The sequence below is a fragment of the Hipposideros armiger genome, unplaced genomic scaffold (assembly GCF_001890085.2).
Source record: "Hipposideros armiger isolate ML-2016 unplaced genomic scaffold, ASM189008v1 scaffold_816, whole genome shotgun sequence".
Classification (NCBI taxonomy): Eukaryota; Metazoa; Chordata; class Mammalia; order Chiroptera; family Hipposideridae; genus Hipposideros; species Hipposideros armiger.
This window is the reverse complement of record NW_017732166.1, coordinates 243,034-262,974: the sequence shown is the minus strand read 5'-3', so window position 1 is coordinate 262,974 and position 19,941 is coordinate 243,034. Positions and strand designations below refer to the sequence as shown.

General features: G+C 38.4%; 1 protein-coding gene across 1 annotated transcript in view; it reads right to left on the bottom strand.

Annotated features, from left to right (window-relative positions):
* SPIDR (scaffold protein involved in DNA repair) overlaps window positions 1-19,941 on the bottom strand; it is a 351,985-nt gene that overhangs the window by 295,257 nt on the left and 36,787 nt on the right. Inside the window, exons 3-4 of the mRNA XM_019628914.1 lie at window positions 8,770-8,925; window positions 8,085-8,151 (exon numbers count right to left, since the gene is read on the bottom strand). The gene's annotated coding sequence lies outside the window, so the exon portion shown is untranslated. The remainder of the gene's footprint in view (window positions 1-8,084; window positions 8,152-8,769; window positions 8,926-19,941) is intronic.

Genomic DNA, 19,941 nt, shown 5'->3' with positions numbered 1-19,941 from the left:
CTGAAATGAAGACTTTTCTAGAAGGAATCACCAGCAGATTAGATGAAGCAGAGGATCAAATCAGCAATTTAGAAGACAGGATAGCATAACACACCCAATCGGAACAACAAAAAGAAAAGAGAATTAAAAAAAACAATGAAGACAGTTTAAGAGACCTGTGGGACAACATCAAGCATAACAACATTCGCATCACGGTACCAGAAGGAGAAGAGAGGAAGCAAGGAATCGGGAACCTATCTGAGGAAATAATGACCGCAAAATGTCCCTAACCTGGTGAAGGAAATTGACATACTAGTCCAGGAAACGCAAAGAGTCTCAAACAAGGTGAGCCCAAACAGGCCCACACCAAGACACATCATAGTTAAAATGGCAAAGGTTATAGACAAAGAGAGAATCCTAAAAGTAGCAAGAGAAAGGCAGCTAGTTACTCACAAGGGAGCTCCCACAAGACTATCAGCTGACTTCTCAACAGAAACCTTGCAGGCCACAAGGGAGTGGCAGGAAATATTCAAAGTGATGAAAAATGAAGGCCTACAACTAAGACTACTCTACCCAGCAGGGCTATCACTTACAATTCAAGGAGAGATAAAGAGCTCCCCAGATCAGAAAAAGTTCAAGAAATTCATTAACACCAAGCCAGTATTGCAAGAAATGTTAAAAGTACTTCTTTAAGCAGAAGACAGGAGAAAACAAAAAACAAACTAACAAAGATCAGAAATGTGAATAACAACATGACAATAACTCTGTACCTATCAATAATTACTTTAAATGTAAATGGATTAAATGCCCCAATCAAAAGACATAAGGTAGCTGAGTGGATAAGAAAATAAGACCCATGCATATGCTGTCTACAAGAGACCCACCTCAGATTCAAAAGACACACACGGACTGAAAGTGAAGGGATGGGAAAAGATATTTCACGCAAATGGAAATGAGACAAAAGCTGGAGTAGCAATATTTATCGGACAAAACAGACTTTAAAACGAAGACTATAACAAGACACAAAGGATGACATTACATAATAATACAAGGAGCAATCCAACAAGAGGACATAACCCTAGTAAACACCTATGCACCCAACATAGAAGCACCTAAATGCATAAAACAAATATTGACTGACATAAAAGCAGAGATCCACAGTAACACAGTCATAGTAGGGGACTTTGTTTGTTTGTTTGTTTGTTTTTAAGCTGAGCCATCCTGCCACCTGTTGGCAGCTCAGCGGCTGCTCAGCTTGGGCCAGGAAACGAACTGCTGTTGCTCAGAGCTCAAACTCTTGAGCGAGCTCTTAACCAACAGAACCACTCGGCCGGCCCCATAGTAGGGGACTTTAACACCTCACTGACACCAATGGACAGATCCCCCAAACAGAAAATCAACATGGGAACAGCGGCCTTTATTGACACACTAGACCAGATGGGTTTAATTGATATTTTTAGGGCAAACAGAAAATCAACATGGGACAGCAGCCTTTAATGACACACTAGACCAGATGGATTTAATTGATACTTTTAGATCATTTCACTCCAAAGCAGCAGAATATACATTCTTTTCAAGTGCACATGGAACATTTTCCAAGATAGACCACATGTTAGGCCACAAAACAAGTCTCAGTAAATTTGAGTAGACTGAAATGATATCAAGCATCTTTGAGCACAGTGGTATGAAATTAGAAATTAATTACAAGGAAAATAACCTGAAAAACACAAAAACACATGGAGAATAAATAACATGCTACTAAATAATGGATGGGTTAACAATGAGATAAAGGGAGACATCAAATGATACCCTAAGACCAATGAAAATGAAAACAGAACCGTGCCAAGTCTGTGAAACACAGTGTAAACAGTCCTAAGAGGGAAATTCATAGCAGTGTAGGCCTATCTACTAAAGAAATTTAGCCAAGGAAATAAGAGATTTGTACTCAGAAAATTATAAGACATTGAAGAGAGAAATTAAAGAAGATACAAATAAATGGAAACGTATATCATGCTCATGGATAGAAAGAATTATTGTAGTTAAAACATCCATACTACCCAAAGCAATCTATAGATTCAATGCAATCCCTATCAAAATACCAATGGCATTTTTTACAAAAGTAGAACAAATAATCTTAAAATTTATATGGAACCATAAAAGACCTCTATCTCTTACTTCCTTGGCTAAATTTATTCCTAAGTATTTTATTTTGTTTTATTTTTTGATGCATTTGTAAATGGGATTGTTTTCTTAATTTCTCATTCTGATACTTTGTTATTGTTGTACAAAAATGCAATCAACTTCTGAATATTAATTTTGTATTCTACTTTACTAAATTCTTTTATCAGTTCTAATAGTGTTTTGGTGGAATCTTTGGTGTTCTCTATATGTAGTATTATGTCATCTGCAAATAATGCCAGTTTTACTTGTTCCTTTCCCATTTGGATGTCTTTTATTTCTTTTTCTTGTCTGATTGCTGTACCTAGGACTTCCGATACTATGTTGAATAAAAGTGGTGAAAATGGATATCCTTTTCTTGTTCCTGATCATAAGGGAAATGCTTTTAGCTTTTCCCCCATTGAATATGAAACCCCGTTGTGGGTTTGTCATATGAGGTCTGTCAATTAAGTTTGTGAACTCATCCTACAGATAGTGCTACATATCCCATTGCTGAATATCACCACGGTCACCTTCGAAGTACTCCCCTTGGAAAGCTATGCACCGATGCCAGCACCTAGTCCACCCTTCAAAGCAATTTTGGAGCTCTTTTTCTGGAATGGCCATCAGAGCTGTCGCAATATTACACCTGATGTCCTGAATGTCATCCAAATGTCTTCCTTTCAATGTTTCATTTATCTTCAGGTAAAGAAAGAAGTCATTGCGGACCAGGTCAGGTGAGACGGGAGAGTGTTCGAATACAGTCATTTGTTTTTTTGTTTTCTTGTAGCTGAGCGATCCTGCTACCTGTTGGCAGCTCAGCAGCAGCTCAACTTGGGCCGGGAATCAAACCGGCAACCCTGTTGCCCAGAGCTCACACTCTTGAGCAAGCTCTTAACCATCTGAGCCACTCGGCCGGCCCCAGTCATTTATTTACTGGCTAAAAACTCCCTCAAACAGACAGTGCTGTGTGAGCTGGTGCATTGTCGTGATGCAGGAGCCGTAAATTGTTGGCAAAAAGTTCAGGTCGTCTAACTTTTTCATGCAGCCTTTCAGCACTTGCAAATAGTAAACATGGTTAACTGTTTGTCCAGCTGGTACAAATTCATAATGAATAACCCCTCTGATGTCAAAAAAGGTTAGCAACATCGTTTTAACTCTTGATTTGGACTGACGGAGCTTTTTTGGTTGTGGAAAATTGGCTGACTTTCATTGTGCACTTTGACGCTTTGGTTCAGGGTCGTATTGGTGCACTCGTGTTTCATCACCAGTGATAACATGGCCCAAAACATCGTCTTGCCTCTCTAATGGTAGCATTAGCATTCATTTGATTATTGCCATCTTTTGAGCAAACGTCATACTACACATTGCTACCATAATTCAATTCAACTTTGAAAAGTAATACATAGATAACATCTCTTAAAGTGTGTATACGCCTTTTGGCACCCCCCATATATGGTCACGGGATGTAAAGTACAGCATACAGAATATAATTGATTGGGTTGTAATAGTTATATATGGTGTCAGATGGGTAGTAGACTTGTTGGGGTTATCACTTTGTGAAGAGTGTAAATGTCTAATCCTTACACTGTTTTGTACACCTAAAACTAATATGAAAGACAGAGGGGGAGGAAAGAGAAGGGAGTGGAGGGGAGGGGAACGGACGGGAGGAAGGAAACTCTTGCACTCAAGGAATACATGCTCCGTTAGACAACACTAAACCATCAAATATTAAATTAAAGGTAGCACAAAAAAAGTGAATATTCCACCTTGTGTTGCTCCAGAAGGGAGGGTTCACTGACAAAATGGTATCTGAAAAAACAGCATTTACAGATGCACAAAATCATGAAATAATAATAAACATTCATTGAACACTTACTTTGAGCCATGAACATCTAGAATTACTAAAATTGTCTACCCTTCAAAATATAAACTTAAAATTAAACTATTCAGAATAACCTAAGAATCCGTACTGATTTAAATAGTTCATAAAACTAAGCTGTGTACTTACTCGCAAAAGACACTATCAATCTCCTTCATTATTATGAATCTGGAAAAGTAAGTCAAAAAGAAAGAGGCAGAATGCTAGAGACTAAATGTGTCTCCCTAAAATTCACATGTTGAAACCTAATCCCCAATGTGATTGTTTTAAGAGGTGAGACCTTTGGGGGATCCACCCGCATGAATGGGATTACTCCCTATAAAAGAAGCTCCAGAGAGATCCCTGGCACCTTCCACCATGTGAGGACACAGCACAAAGATGCTGGCTATGAACCAGGAAGCGAGCCCTCACCAGACACTGAATGTAATGAACTTTTAGCCTCCAAAACTATGAGAAATTAATTTCTGCTGTTTATAAACCACCCAATCTATGGTATTTTTGTTAGCAGCCTGAACGGACTAAGACAGCAACTAGTTATCACAATTCTCGTGATTATATAACAAATTCATGGAATTCATAAGCCCAAGAATTACAGGCACTTAAATATAGGTAAAACCATTACCAGAAATTTGTTAGTCAATAGATCATTTTATTTCCTGAAAAGGGGTACCCTTGAAATCAAGGACCCATACCAGTGACATTCTAGGAAGGACATTAGTCAGACTACTGGAATAGTTATCAGGCATTTGTAAACATTTCTGGTTGCCCATTGTGTGCCAGGTATGTGTTAGAACCTGGTGTTACAGGTTGAACTGTCTCCCCAAAATTCATTCATATGTTTAAGCATCTTAGAATGTGACCCTATTTTGAGATAGGGTCTTTACAGAGTTAAAGTTAGGTCTTTAGGGTGGACCCTAATATAGTATGACAGATATCCTTATAAAAGGAGAAATCTGGACACAGAAACAGACATTCAGGGAGGGATGACAATGTGAAGAGACACATGGAGAAGACAGCCATCTACAAGCTAAGGAAAGAAGCCTGGAGCAAATCCTAAAAGAAACCAACTGCAATACCTTCATTTTGGACTTCTAACCTCTAGAACTGTGAAATAATAAGTTTCTGTTGTTCAAACCACCTACTTCGTGGTACTTTGTTATGGCAGTTATAGCAAACTAATACACCTACAATTTAAAGATGAGCAAATGAGGAGAGTCTGACCTCCTGGGGCAATGGGGAGAAAACCAAGTCAACACACAATTTTCAAAAATTCAGTAATGCCTCACAAGGAGCAGATTTCTGACCTCAATAACAAAAATTTTGAAAAAAAAAATTTTGCAGGGTATTTAAAAATAAACTCTGTGGGTCGGCCGAGTGGCGCGATGGTTAAGAACTGGCTTGGGATGCCAGAGGACCCCGGTTCAGATCCCACATCTGAGGGCCAGTGACACTGCCCTCCACAGCTAAGATGCTGAACAACAGCTCAACCTGGAGCTGGGCTGCTGTGAGTCGCCGGTGACGGCATGGGCTGATGCCCCTGTGGCAGTGAGTTGCCAAGGGCTACCGTGTGTGGCCAGCAGCCAGCGTGAGCGGCCGGCAGCCGCAGTGAGCGGCCGTCCAGAGGCCAGCGACTGATCTGCCTCACCCAGGAGGAGTGCAATGATGGTGCCAACTTGGGCCAGTGAAGCAATGTCCTCAACTAGACTGAAGAACAAAATGACAGCAACTTGTCTGTTCCCCTTCCCCCAATTCCCCAGCGCTGTTCCCATTCCCCCAATTCCCCAATAAAAATCTTTAAAAAATAATAATAATAATAAAAATAAATAAATAAACCCTGTTTCCTTTTTATTTCATAATATCCTTATGTTTGGTAAATACACTTTTTTTTAAGTTCTGTCTTTTTCAGAACATCACTATCTCCAAAGGTTCCAGCCTCTTTTAATTTCAACTTTTTATCTTCTTTCATCTCCCTTGAACCTTCCGCCAAGATCCTTTGCTAACATTCATATGCTGTCTTCTCTCACCCCTTTCCATCTCCTCTATTTCCTCCCCTTTTCAGTCTTCTCTGATTCCCAGTGCCTAACAGATGAGGACAGAGAGACATGGAGATATGTCTCTGCCTTTTTTGCACACTTTTCAGCTCTGATAAAAATATTACTTCCAAACCCTGAAATTTCTGTTAATAGCCTGTCTTTAATACTTTAGAAGCTACTATTTTAAAAATGAACCAGTTCTAAGAAATGCCTTGAATCTCTTTTTCTACTGTTTTCCCAAAAATAAGACCTAACTGGAAAACAAGCCCTAGCATGATTTTCAGGGTGCTTGTAATATAAGCCCTACCCCAAAATAAGCCCCAGTTAAGGTCATCAGCCAGACATGACTATATTTGAATAAATGTAGATTTTTGTAAATGAATAAATGAATAAAATGCATCTTTTTGGAGCAAAAATTAATGTAAGACCCGGTCTTATTTTCAGGAAAACATGGTATCAATTTCTATTTGTAAGCTTTTATTAAATTATTAACAATACTTTCTTGCCTTAACAAGCTGCTGATGCTGTAAATAAAGCAATTATTCATTGATATAAGCTCTTTCAATCTTTAAGAATATATCGATCATTCTACGGAATGGAAAGTACAGCAGAGTGGATAAAATATATATTGGCATGGGGAAATCATTCCAAAAAATCCTTTGTAATTAAATAAATTAACATAAAATTAACAAAAATAGCCATACCAGAAGCGATGTGTGACATGGAGCCTTTCCAATGTGATCAAGAAATACGGTGGATGCGACTGCAGAGTGCCATCCAATGAAAAGGCAGGGATCTTCAATATGGGAAGCAGTGCTATCAAACCTTAGTTAACAGTGTGTGACAAGTTTCAACTTGCTGGGTGCATGTAGTTGGGTGTGAGCTATGGTTGAGAGAAGGTGTGCTTTTTAAAGTGTTCCTTAAATCACCCTCAATCATGACAACGCTTGATGGTCACATATCGCTTCTGGTATACGACAATTTCTGTCAAATAAAAACATTACAGTGTGTCCTCATCCACCTTATTCACCAGATCTGGCACAGTGCAACTTCTGGCTCTTCACCGAAGTCAAAATGACCATGAAAGGTAAACGTTTTAACTGATTCAGGACATCGAGGCAGGCACGATAGCTCAACTAAAGACACTCACGAAAGAGGACTTCCAGAACTGCTTCAGAATAGGCAAGAATGATGGGATAAGTGTGTTTGAAGCAAGAGGGAGTATTTTGAGGGGGATTAATGGCAATGTTTCTTTTATTGTAATAATTTTTTTTAAACATTCACTATATTGTTTGATCACACCTCATAAGTGTTTAAAAATACTTAATTTTACTAAAGTCTCTTTAGTGTAGGTGACCCTATATAACAGGTTCTGGTCAAAAACAGAGGTCCTGGAGAGGGAATTCCTTCCCAGAGGAAAAGTTCACTTGGAGAAAATACTCAGACCTTACACTCTTCCCAAATTAAGCTTGGAGAATTCAGCTTCCATCTCAGAACTACAAGAGCTCACCCCACACTAAGTATACAGAACCCATAACAAGCCTGGCTCCTGGACTTCTTGTTGCCGGAGATATATATACAACCCCGTTTCTTCAAACATTCTAATATGGTTTCCTACTATTTGTAACTGAAAGCCTTCCCTAACTAATTCCCTAAGTTAGGATTTCATTGCCTGAAGTAGTACAACCCTTATATCATAGGTCATAACTTTATTTCTCAAATCAGATATTTTTTAAAACCCTGGAGCTCTGAACCTAAGCCAACCTACTGGGCTCTGTTGATCGCAGTGAACCCAAGAAGAACACACAAAAACACTTTAGTAATTACCTATAGGAGGCAGGAAAAATGGAGTGGATGGTGATAAAGATGAGAGATTTCTCGAAAAATACCTGTTACATTGTTTTGATGTTTTTTAACCATGAATATATAGTCTATCCAAACTATGTAAATAACTTTTTAAAAGAAAGCAAGTACACCAAAGAAGGATGTATTAGCCTTATACATTTTCTGTCAAGAAATCAACAAAATGTTACCTTTTTTGGGTCTAGCAAATAATTCAACATCCTTTTCTGTAAAAGTCTTCTTTTCCGCTGTTAATAACTGTAGGCAGATAATAATAATAATATAGTAACTTATGTGACAAAGGCTAAAAATCAAGAGTATTTTGTAAAATATTCAAAACTTTAAACTACACCTTCCTTAACATATTCCTCTGTTTTCCTTTATTTATATTTACCAGTAATTATTCCCAAAGTATGTTCTCCTCATATACTTACAAATGTATTTCCCTGAATCTAAACAGAAAGCTGTCCAACATTTAGCTTATAATAGCATTTCTTTGTAAGTATTTCAAAGTTACCATATACAAAAATTAATCAGAATATTTCATTGTCAAAAGATTCTGAATATATAAGCACTTTATAAATATACTTCTTATAAAGAATAGAAGGCTCAAAGCTCTGAGAATGTTCTAGTATGTATCCTTCATTTACAAAGAAATACAAAGGTTCTGTATGGCATTAGGAGGTGAATACTAACGTGCCACAATTATTAACAGAATTCGAGGATGAGGGAAAAAAGATAATGTGCCAATGACAGTGTCCTGAAAGAAAATAAGAAAGGGAATTCCAAAAATATATAATTACAGTGGCCTGAACACTCAGGAATCTACGATTTATCCTTTGGCACTAGGGGAAATTATTTTAAAACTACTTTTACCGGAGTCCCAGAAGTATCCTGAAATCCTTCTTCACACCTGAGCCATGCTTCAGAGAGGGAAGCAGCTGTCCCCACTGTCCTGAGACCTGCTCTTCTGAAATGCTGTGGACTCTCTCCTGGAAAGGATGAGCATCCTATATCCCAATTTCTTTTTCTCTGTAGAGATGATTTTTAAAGAAGAAAAAAAAAAAAGAACTTAACTTCATTGAAAATACATTAAGTTGACAACAATATGGAAACTCAAGCAGTGGTAAAGGCATAGGTTTTTAATGTCTCTGAATCCCCACGTAAGGAAATAGTAATGAGGGGCGGCCAGTTGGCTCAGTTGGTTAGAGTGCAGTGCTCGTAACACCAAGGTTGCCGGTTTGATTCCCACATGTGCTAGTGAGCTGCACCCTCCACAACTACCGTATTTGCCGGCGTATAAGACGATTTTTTGGCCCTGAAAAATATGCCTCCAAGTGGGGGGTCGTCTTNCGTATAAGACGATTTTTTGGCCCTGAAAAATATGCCTCCAAGTGGGGGGTCGTCTTATACGCCAGGTACACTTCAGATAGACTGCCCATATAACAAACTCTGTATTTTGAGTGGAAATCTTAGGGGGTCGTCTTATACGCCCAGTCGTCTTATACGCCGGCAAATACGGTAGATTGAAAACAATGACTTGACTTGGAGCTGATGGGTCCTGGAAAAGCACACTGTTCCCCAATAAATTTTAAAAAAAGAAAGAATAATAAGATAGCAAACCATAAAGTGCACAGACAACACCTACAGCTAGTCAAAAAAGTCCAAAATACAAATGGGTAAGGATAAACAACCCTCAAAACTCATGCATGGTATATCTGAAAGGCAAGAAGCTGAGAGAAGCAAGGGAGCAAAGGAGGACCTGAGCACATAGACATCTGGTGGTCACTAGGAAGTGGAGCAGGCAATCTGAGAATGGTATCTGAAAAGGGGTGAGGGAAAGGGTTCCACCCAAGAACCAAAGGGGTGTGGGCAGTCTAGGACACTCAAAAACCAGTCAGCCAGGACCACCTTCCCAGATAAGGCCCAACACTGAGGAGAGACCGTAAGTAGTGGAATCTGCTCAGCAGCACAGAGATGAAAGAGGAAAAACAAAGAAAAGCCCAAATGGAGTGGTAGACGGGAGCAGAACCAGAAAATATCTAAATAACAAATAAATAAGTAGCCATATTTTTGCAATTTACAAGGAAATAACAGAAGTTATAAAAGCTATCTTAAATTCTGCCTTCTAAAAATTAAGAAAAACTGTAACATAAAATAAGCAACAGAAAGGGATTAAAGCCAAATTCTACACAAAGTTATTGTTAGGGAAAAAAGGAACAGAATAACATCCTAACACACAAAGAAAGCACACCAAAGACATGCCCATAAAACTGAAAAAACTGTAACCTATTTCATCAGGTCTTTGAATAACATCACTTGGTTCAACATCATTTCATTATAATATTGATGAGAAAATAAGAACTGATTCCCAGCCAGGGCAACTGCTGCATGTTCTCCCCATGTCTGTATGGGTTTTCTTGGCGTGCTCCAGTATCCTCCCACATCCCAAAGCCACGCAAGTGGGATGACTGGCATGTCTCAATTGTCCCAGTGTGGATGAGTGGGAGTGGGTATGAGTTTGCCCTGTAAACGGAAGGGTGTGCTGTCCAGTGTGTATTCCTGCCTGGCACCTTGAGCTTCAGGAATAGGCTCTGACCACCCTGAACAGAAATAACTGAGTTGGAAAATAATTATCCCACTTGTTTTTATTATTCTTTCTTAAATGTTATGTATAGCTCATATTATTTCAATATTTAATATTAGAAGTGTTTTCAGTCTTTATTTAGAAGTTTGGTGATGTTTTTGTGACCAGAAATATGCTACCTACTTAACTTTTGTTTCTATAACTCCTGTTAGCTTAAGGTCAAACTGGTTTCATTATACATCATTTTGCTTAAAGTTGCAGTTTTTAAAAACATATTCACAATGTTAAGTGAGGACTTAACTGTATTTTAAAGGCATTCAGATTATCAAAACTCAGAAACAAAACGACAAAACATAAAACATGGACTAAAATAAAAAGTCACCATATGCTTTCCTACACACTTTAATCTATATGTTGGAGAGTATTTAATTTGCTTATTGGCTTAGTGCCTGTCTTTGAATATTTGTTAATTATGCTAATAATGATTTTGTGCATTTGAATAGAACACTCACATTTTTTACAGCCTCCTTAGTACAATCCTGAAATAGGATAAAAATGAATAAAACCGGAGATACCTTGATATTTAGTAACTAGTTAAGGCTTCGTTATATTAAGTTACTTGCTAGTTAGTGGTAAAGCAGGATCAATATTTCAATCCTAGCATTTTGTTCAATACACCTAATGTCAATAAGATCATTAGCAGAAATCATCCATTAAAACATTACCTCAGAGGGGGCGGGCCGAGTGGCTCCGTTGGTTAAGAGCATGAGCTTTGAGCAACACGGTCGCAGGTTCGATTCCCAATTGAGCCAGTGAGCTGCACCTGAGCTGAGCTGCTGCTGAGCTGCCAATAGATGGCAGGATGGCTCAGCTGGTGAGAGCACATGCTCCTAACAACAAGGTTGCCGGTTCGACCCCCACATGGGATGGTAGGCTGCGTTCCCCGCAACTAAGATTGAGCACAGCACCTTGAGCTGAGCGGCCGCAAGCTGCCGGAGCTGAGCTTGCTGCGCCCTCCACAACTCAGACTGAAGGACAACTTGGCTGTTCCCCTTCCCCAATAAAAAAAAAAAAAATTTTTTTAAAGAAAAATTACCTCAGAAAACAGGACTATATTAGAAGAAACCCAAGAACACGTACATATCACAAATAACATCTCAAGAGAAACAGAAGGTAATGAAGAAAAAATTTTAAAGTTTACCCTCCCATAATGAGAAAGTAAAAGGATTCAAGAGAAATATAACCATCCATTCATTCTCATGATCCAACATACAGATAATAGGAATCCCCAAAGAAGAAAACCAAGGCAATGAGACAGAACAAATACTAAAAAGTACAATTCCAAAAAACCTTTACTGAAATTTAAAAAAGGAAACTACATATTGAAGCATACCACATACATGAGTATATCAACCCAGAAGTAATCAAAACAAGATACATCTTAGAAAATAGACTTTCTAAAAAATTCTTTGAACTTCTAGAAAAAAACAAAAATGACATACAAGTGAATAAAAATTACATTATCAAACGTTGACAGCAACGTTTTATGTCAGAGGACATAGAACAACATGTTTAAGATACTCAAATGAAGAAAATATGGGCCAAGGAGTTTGTATCCAGCAACAATGATAACAGTGATTTATTTTCTCCAAACTCTCTTTGTTTTGTTTTGTTTTGACAAATGTCTACAACAGACATTTACTCATTTCATAAGTTTTTAAGTTCATATTTTATTTTAAGAAATATTTTAGGTTTACACTTGGAATCAAATTAAGGTCAACTACTGCAAGTTTATCACTGAATCACAAATAAAACCCAGGGATGTCTGAAATATGGCAACATTAGGGCCACTCCTTGAACTCTTCCCTTGAAGTTACAAGTTGAACAGCTATAATTCAACATAAGATTCCACAACATAACACACAAACACACAAACACATCTGAGAGATCCGTGCATCTAAATATCTGAAGGTGGGTGAATCAGGGCAAACAAAGGAGAGGGGGAGGGAGAAGTGTAGAGACAGGGGCACAGACACAACCCAGAGCTCACTGCGGTTCCAGGAGAAGGGAGGAATCAAACTGCAGGTGCACTCTCTGTGGCCCCAGCAATTCTACCTGAAGAAGCATGTATATAATAGGGCTAAACCCAGAGATCGGGTCAGAGACCTCAGGGCAAAGACCAAATAAAAAAGTGAGACAACTACAGTCTAACAGCCCTCACTGCCAGGCAGAAAACAGGGTAGCAGAGCCTGGCCACCTACCTGCACTCTCCCAGAGCTCGCCTCTCCTACACTCTCGCAATGTTAGCAGCAGGCCCCAGAAAGGAAAAAAGAATGGGAGCAGTGTCGGATTCGAGAGAAGAGTATCTACAGCCCTGAGAACTGGACAGTTCCTGAGAGGCAGACACATACTGTGGATAATTCCAGTGACAAGGCAGGAGCTATAGGGGCGAGGCAGCTATGGTCTGACGGAAGCCATTACTTAGAGGAGAAGAAAGCTAGAAACACACCAGCAGCCTCTCCCAGCCCACCCTGACCCCATCTATCCGAGCTGATCCCAGTGGAAGCACCCAGAGGTGCTGAGGTGCACAGCTCTACAACTGGCTGCAGGGGGGCAGCACTGGGATTTCATGGGCTCTGAACCCAATCACCCACCACACCCTCCACAGGGGTGGTGCCCTGAGACCAAAGCAACCTGGTGACAGAGATGCCCATCTCCCCAGGAAATCCCTCATTGCCTAAGACATGGGAACAGCTCAAGAAAAAATAAAACACTCCAGCGAAAAAGAAAATACACCACTCCAGTGTTACCTACTGGAAAGCAAAAAAAAAAGACCTCTTCATATCAACTGCTACAGAATTCACTCCCAAAGATGCACAGGAAAACAACTGTCCAGTAATTGCTATATCAAACCAAAGTAAGAAGGCAGCTCAGAAAGACAAATCTCCACAAAATAAACTTAAAGACATGGAAATGTGACTTAAATGATGGAGAATTCAAGATTGCAGATCTGAAAAATCTTAACAAGATGCAAGAAAACTCAGGCAGTTTAATGAACTCAGAAATAAAAATCAATGAACAAAATAAACATTTTACCAAAAAGACTGAAATTTTTTAAAAGAGCCAAATAAAAATTATGGAAATAAAGAACTCAATAAAAGAAATGAAGAATGAAATAGCCAGCTTAGAAAATAGAGCTGAAGACATGGAGGAAAGAATGATATCAAAGGTAGAAACTTGTAAATGACACACATGGAAGAAGAGAGACTTGAGAATTAAAAGAAATGAAAGAACTTTATAAAAACTACCTGACTCCAACAGAAAAAACAATATAAGAATAATGGGTATGCCAGACGGAGAAGAGAGAAAGAAGAGCATGGAGAGTCTATTCAAACAAATAGTTAATAAGAACTTCCCAAACCTATGGAAAGAACTGGATCCTCAAATCCAAGAAGCAAATAGAACACCTAATTATCTCAATCCTAACAGGCCGTTTCCAAGGGGAGAGAATAAAGGTCTGAACCAGGAAAAAGGGAATGGAGAAAGAAAGCATGCTGAAGAAAATGGAATACTCTAAATATGAAACTTTCTTTTATATAAACTTATTGATAACCACTCAAAAAAAATCGAGAACTGAACTATATAACAACAACAACAAAAAGAAACGGGGAAATCATAGAATACCACGACACTAAAACAACAGACAGCAACAAAAAGGCAAAGAAACAGTGGAGACACTGGGCCACCAGAAAAAAAAGAAAAGAAAAAAAAAGAATGGTAGGAAATCCTCATATATCAATAATCACCCTAAATGTAAATGGACTAAATTCACCAATAAAAAGGCAGATTGGATCAAAATGCAAAACCCAGCCATATGGTGCCTCCAAGAGACACATCTCAGCTACAAGAACAAATATAGATTCAAAGTGAAAGAGTGGAAAACAATACTCCAAGCAAATGGCATCCAGAACAAAATGGGTATAACCATACTTATATCTGACAAAACAAACTTCAGGATAAAAAAGGCAACAAGAGGCAAAGATGGATATTTCATAATAATAAAGGGAACAATACAACAGATAAGTTGATAAGACATCACACTTATCAGTAGATATGCCCCCAAATAGGGTGCATAAAAAACAATACAGCAACTACTAACAGAACTAAATGGATAAACTGCCAGGATGCAATTATAGTAGGGGACCTAAATGTGCCATTTACAGCTATGGATACAGCATCCAAACAGAAAACCAATAAGGAAATATCACCTTAAATTACACATTTCACCAAATGGACGTAATTGACATTTAAGAGCCCTTCATCCTAGAACATCAGACTATACATTCTTTTCTAGTGCACATGGAACATTCTCAAGGACAGACCATATGTTGGGACATAAAACCAGTATCAGGAAATTTAAGAAGACTGAAACCAGGGCCGGCAGAGTGGTGCGATAGTTAAGAACTGTCTTGGGACGCCAGAGGGACCCCGTTCGGATCCCACATATGAGGGCCAGTGACACTGCCCTCCACAGCTAAGATGCTGAACAACAGCTCAACCTGGAGGTCTGTTCCCCTTCCCCCAATTCCCCAGCGCTGTTCCCATCCCCCCAATTCCCCAGTAAAAATCTTAAAAAAAAAAAAAGTTTGCAAGCAGCTGTAGTAAGTTATGCTGGCAAATGAAAGTACAAATCAACCTCAAACATTAGATATTCCCATTAAGCTCCTCTGGTTATCAGCAACAAAGAGTGAGTGACTCCAGCTAACTTAAGCAAAAGAGGAATTTATTAGAAAGAAATGGGCAATTCAAAAAATTTAAGGGAAAGTTGAAAAAGTCCGAACCCAGGGAGTCCTTGTGGCCTGGGTAGGTGGAAGGAACTAATGGAGGGTTTCTACATCTGGATGAATTGGTTCCAGCTGTTTTAGGTCTTTTTGCCATTCTGCCCAAGTCCAGGAAGAGGGTGCCACTGGTCCCTTGACCCAGGGAGGGGCGTGTCCTTTGATTGACAGGCCCATCAGATTACCCAGTGAAGGGAGGGAGAGTCTCCAGAGAAAACCCAAGTGCTTTTACCAGGTGGAAGCTGTGTGGCAAAAGCATGGTTTGCATGATCTCTGATTTTCTTTCCCTTTTTAAATCATTGTTATCAAAGGAATATATATGAATGATTTTTAAAAGGTCNCAACTTGGGCCAGTGAAGCAATGTCCTCCACAACTAGACTGAAGAACAAAAGGACAGCAACTTGTCTGTTCTCCTTCCCCCAATTCCCCAGCACTGTTCCCATCCCCCCAATTCCTCAATAAAAATCTTTAAAAAAAGAAGACTGAAACCATACAAAGCATATTTTCCAACCACAATGCTATGAAATTACAAATAAACTAAAAAAAGAAAGTGAGAAAAACTTCAACTATCTGTAGATTAAACAACATACTACTAAAAAATGACTGGGTCAAAAATAAAGTAAAAGAGAGCACAAAAGATATGTAGAGACAAATGACAATAAAAATACATCATATCAGGCTGGCCAACTGGCTCATTGGTTAAGAGTTGGCTTGGGAGCGCAAACTCTGAGCAGCAGGGCTGCCAGTTCAGATCCCACATGGGCCAGGGATGCTGTGCCCTCTACAGCTAAGATGGTGAACAACAGCTCAACCTGAAGCTGGGCTGCGTGAGTCGCCGGCAATGGCGTAGGCTGCAGTGGGGCTGCAGTGGGCTGCCGTGAGCTACCATGAGCGGCTGGCAGCCAGCGTAAGCAGCTGTCCAATGGCCAGTGACCGGCTGCCTCAGCCAGGAAGAGCTCAATGATCACAATAACAACGTGGGCCAGTGAAGCGACGTCCTCCACAACTAGACTGAAGAACAAAAGCATAGCAACTTGTCTGTTCCCCTCCCACAATTCCCCAATAAAATCTTTAAGAAAAAAAAACTACGTCATATCAAAATCATTCCGATGCAGCTAAAGCAGTAATAAGAGGGAAATTTATATCATTACAGGTCTATCTCAAGGAAAAAGAAAAATCCCAAATAAACAACCTAACATTACACCTTCAGGAACTGAAAAAGAAGAACAAATGAAACCCAAAGTCAGGAGAGGAAGGAAATAATACAAATTAAAGCGCAACTAAATGACAAAGAGAACAAAAAACCAGTAGAAAAACTTAAAGCAACAAAAGCTGATTCACTGAAACAACAAAGTTGACAAACCCCTAACTAGACTAAGGAAAAAAAAAAAAAGACAAAAATAAACCAAATCAGAAATTGAAGAGAAGTTACAATGGATATCCACAGAAATACAAAGAATCATACAAGAATACTATGAAGGACTATACACTACCAAATTCAATAATCTAGAACAGGAGTCTGCAAACTGCGGCTCGCAAGCCACACGCGGCTCTTTGGGTATGTTCTGTCTCAAAAATTTGCCAACCCCTGGAAGAGCCAATCCTGTCCCTCACAACAATTTAAAAATTATTTGAGAGCCATAAATATATTTTTACATAATCACCATTATGTGAATAATATCGTTTAAAAATTTTATAAATGAAACTATGATAGTTTTGTTTTATTTTCATTTTCAATTTTACTTCAGAGGCTCGCGAGCTGCAGTGTGCTGACCACTGGTGGCTCTTCCGTCTCAAAAGTTTGCCGACCTCTGATCTAGAACAAGTGGAAAACTTCTTAGAAATACAAAACCTTCCTAGACTGAATCACAAAGAAGGAAAATCTAAATAGATCAATCAGCAGTAAGAAAATTGAATCAGTCATCCAAAAGCACCCCAAAAGCAACAGTCTAGGACCAAGTGATTTCACTAGTAAATTCTACCAAACATTCAAAGATGATTTCATACCTGTCCTCCTCAAACTCTTCCAGAAATTTGAAGAGGCAATACTTCCTAACTCATTTTATGAGGCCAACATTACCCTGATACCAAAACCTGTAAGAATACCACAAAAAAAAGAGAACTACAGAGCAGAATCTCTGATAAATACGCATGCAAAAATCTTAAACAAAATACTAGCAAATCAAATACAACAATACATTAAAAAGATCATATGACGATCGAGTGGGGTTCATTCCAGGGGAGCAAGAATGGTTCAACATACGCAAACCAATCAGTATGATGCACCACATAAACAAAATAAAGGATAAAAATCATATGATCATATCAATAGATGCAAAAAAACATCTAACAAGATACTATTGGGTTGTCAGAAAAGTCATGACACATTTTTGCAATGAAAAACAGAAAAAATAGGTCATGACTATTCCGACAACCCAATACATTCACTTATGATTAAAACAATTAATAAAATGGGTATAGAAGGAAAGTACCTCAACATGATAAAGGCCATATATGACAAACACTCAGCTAATAACATAATTAACAGTGAAAAACTGAAAGCTTTTTCTCTAAGATCAAGAACAAGACAGGGATGCCCTCTGTCACTGTTATTCAACATAATATTGGAAGTCTTAGCCAGAGCAATCAGGCAAAAGAAAAAAAGGCATTCAAATTGGAAATTAAAAAGTTAAATTGTCACTTTTTTGCAGATAACATGACTCTTTATATAGAATACCCTAAAGACTCCACCAAAACAATTTAGAAATAATAAAACAAATACAGTAAAGTTGCAGGATACAAAATCAATATACAAAAATCGATTGCATTCCTATATGCTAACAATGAAATTTCAGAAAAAGAAATGAAAAAACAATTCCTTTTGCAATTGCAACAAAAATAATAAAATACCTAGGAATAAACTTAACAAAGGGTGTGAAGGACATATACACTGAAAATTATATGACATTTTTAAAAGAAATTGAAGACACAAGGAAATGGAAAGATATTCCATGTTCATGGAGTAGAAAAATCAACACAGTTAATTAAATTGGCCATATTACCCAAAGCAATATACAGATTTAATGCAATCCCCACCAAAATCCCAATGGCACTTTTTAAAGAAATAATAACAAAAAGTTACCCTATTTGTCTGGAATCACAAAAGACTCTGAATAGCCAAAGCAATCCTAAGGGAAATGTACAAGGCTGGAGGTATCAAACTCCCTGACTTTAATTTACACTACAAAGTGACAATAATCAAAACAGCATGGTTCAGGCAGAAAAACTGACACATAGACAAATGAAATAGAATTGAGAACCCAGAAATAAACCCACATGTACAAGATATAATAAAAAAAATACAGTGATTGCCGCACTGAGTGCCATCCAATAGAAAGGCAGGGATCTTCACTACAGGAAGCAGTGTGTGGAATCTTAGTAACAGTATGTGACAAGTTCCAACTTGTTCGGTGCAGTCAGTCGGTGTGAGCTACAGCTGAGAGGTGTGTTTTTAAAGTGTGCCGTAAATCATGGATCACAAAGCATTAACAAAAAATTTTGTTTCAAACTGCAAAAAAGTGCTAAAGAAACACACAAAACGTTAAAATTAGTTTATGGTGATGCTGCAGTGAACATGAGGATGGTTTACAAGTGGTTCCAGCGACTTTGTAATGGTTGTAAATCGACTGAAGATGAAGGGAGACTGGGACATCCTTCAATATCAAGAGAATTTTGAAAGAGTAAGCCAAATGATTCTATTGAATAGGCAATTGACTATTAGGGAAATTTCTGAGGAGCTGAACATCTCTTATGGTTCCGTTCAAAGCATTTTAACAACAGATATGAACATGAGGCAAGTCAGTGCAAAATTTGTTCCAAGCGTTTTGACTGTCAAACAAAAACAACAACATTTTTCAATTTTGTTGGAGTTGAGAGATAGTGCCACTTCAGATTCCAGCTTTTTAAAACATGTCATCATGGGAGATGAAACTTGGGTCTATGGTTATGATCCTGTGACCAAAGTTCACAGTTCTCAATGAAAATCACCCATTTGTCCTTGTGCGAAAAAAGCATATCAATCAAGATCTAACATCCCGGAGATATTAACTGTGTGTTTTGATGTTGATGAAATCGTGCAAGCTGAGTTTGTATCCAGGAACACTACAGTGAACTCTGAATATTATAAGGGCTTACTAGAGCGTTTAAGAAATGATGTGCATAGAAAACAGCCTGAGAAAATGGCTGCTAGTTTCATTTCCATCATGATAATGTTCCATGTCACACATCGCTTTTGGCATGGCAATTTCAAAAAAAAAATTACAGTGTGTCCTCATCCACCGAATTCACCAGATCTGGCACCATGCAACTTCTGGCTCTTCCCCAAAGTCAAAATGACCATGAAAGGTAAACATTTTGAACTGATTCAGGACATCGAAGCAGCCACAAAAGGGCAACTATACATGAAAGAGGACTTCCAGAGCTGCTTAAGAAAGTGACAAGAACAATGGGATAAATGTGTTGGAAGCAAGGGGGAGTATTTTGAGAGGGATTAATGGCAATGTGTCTTTTACAATAATAAATATTTTTTATTTAAACATTCACCGTATTTTCTGATCACACGT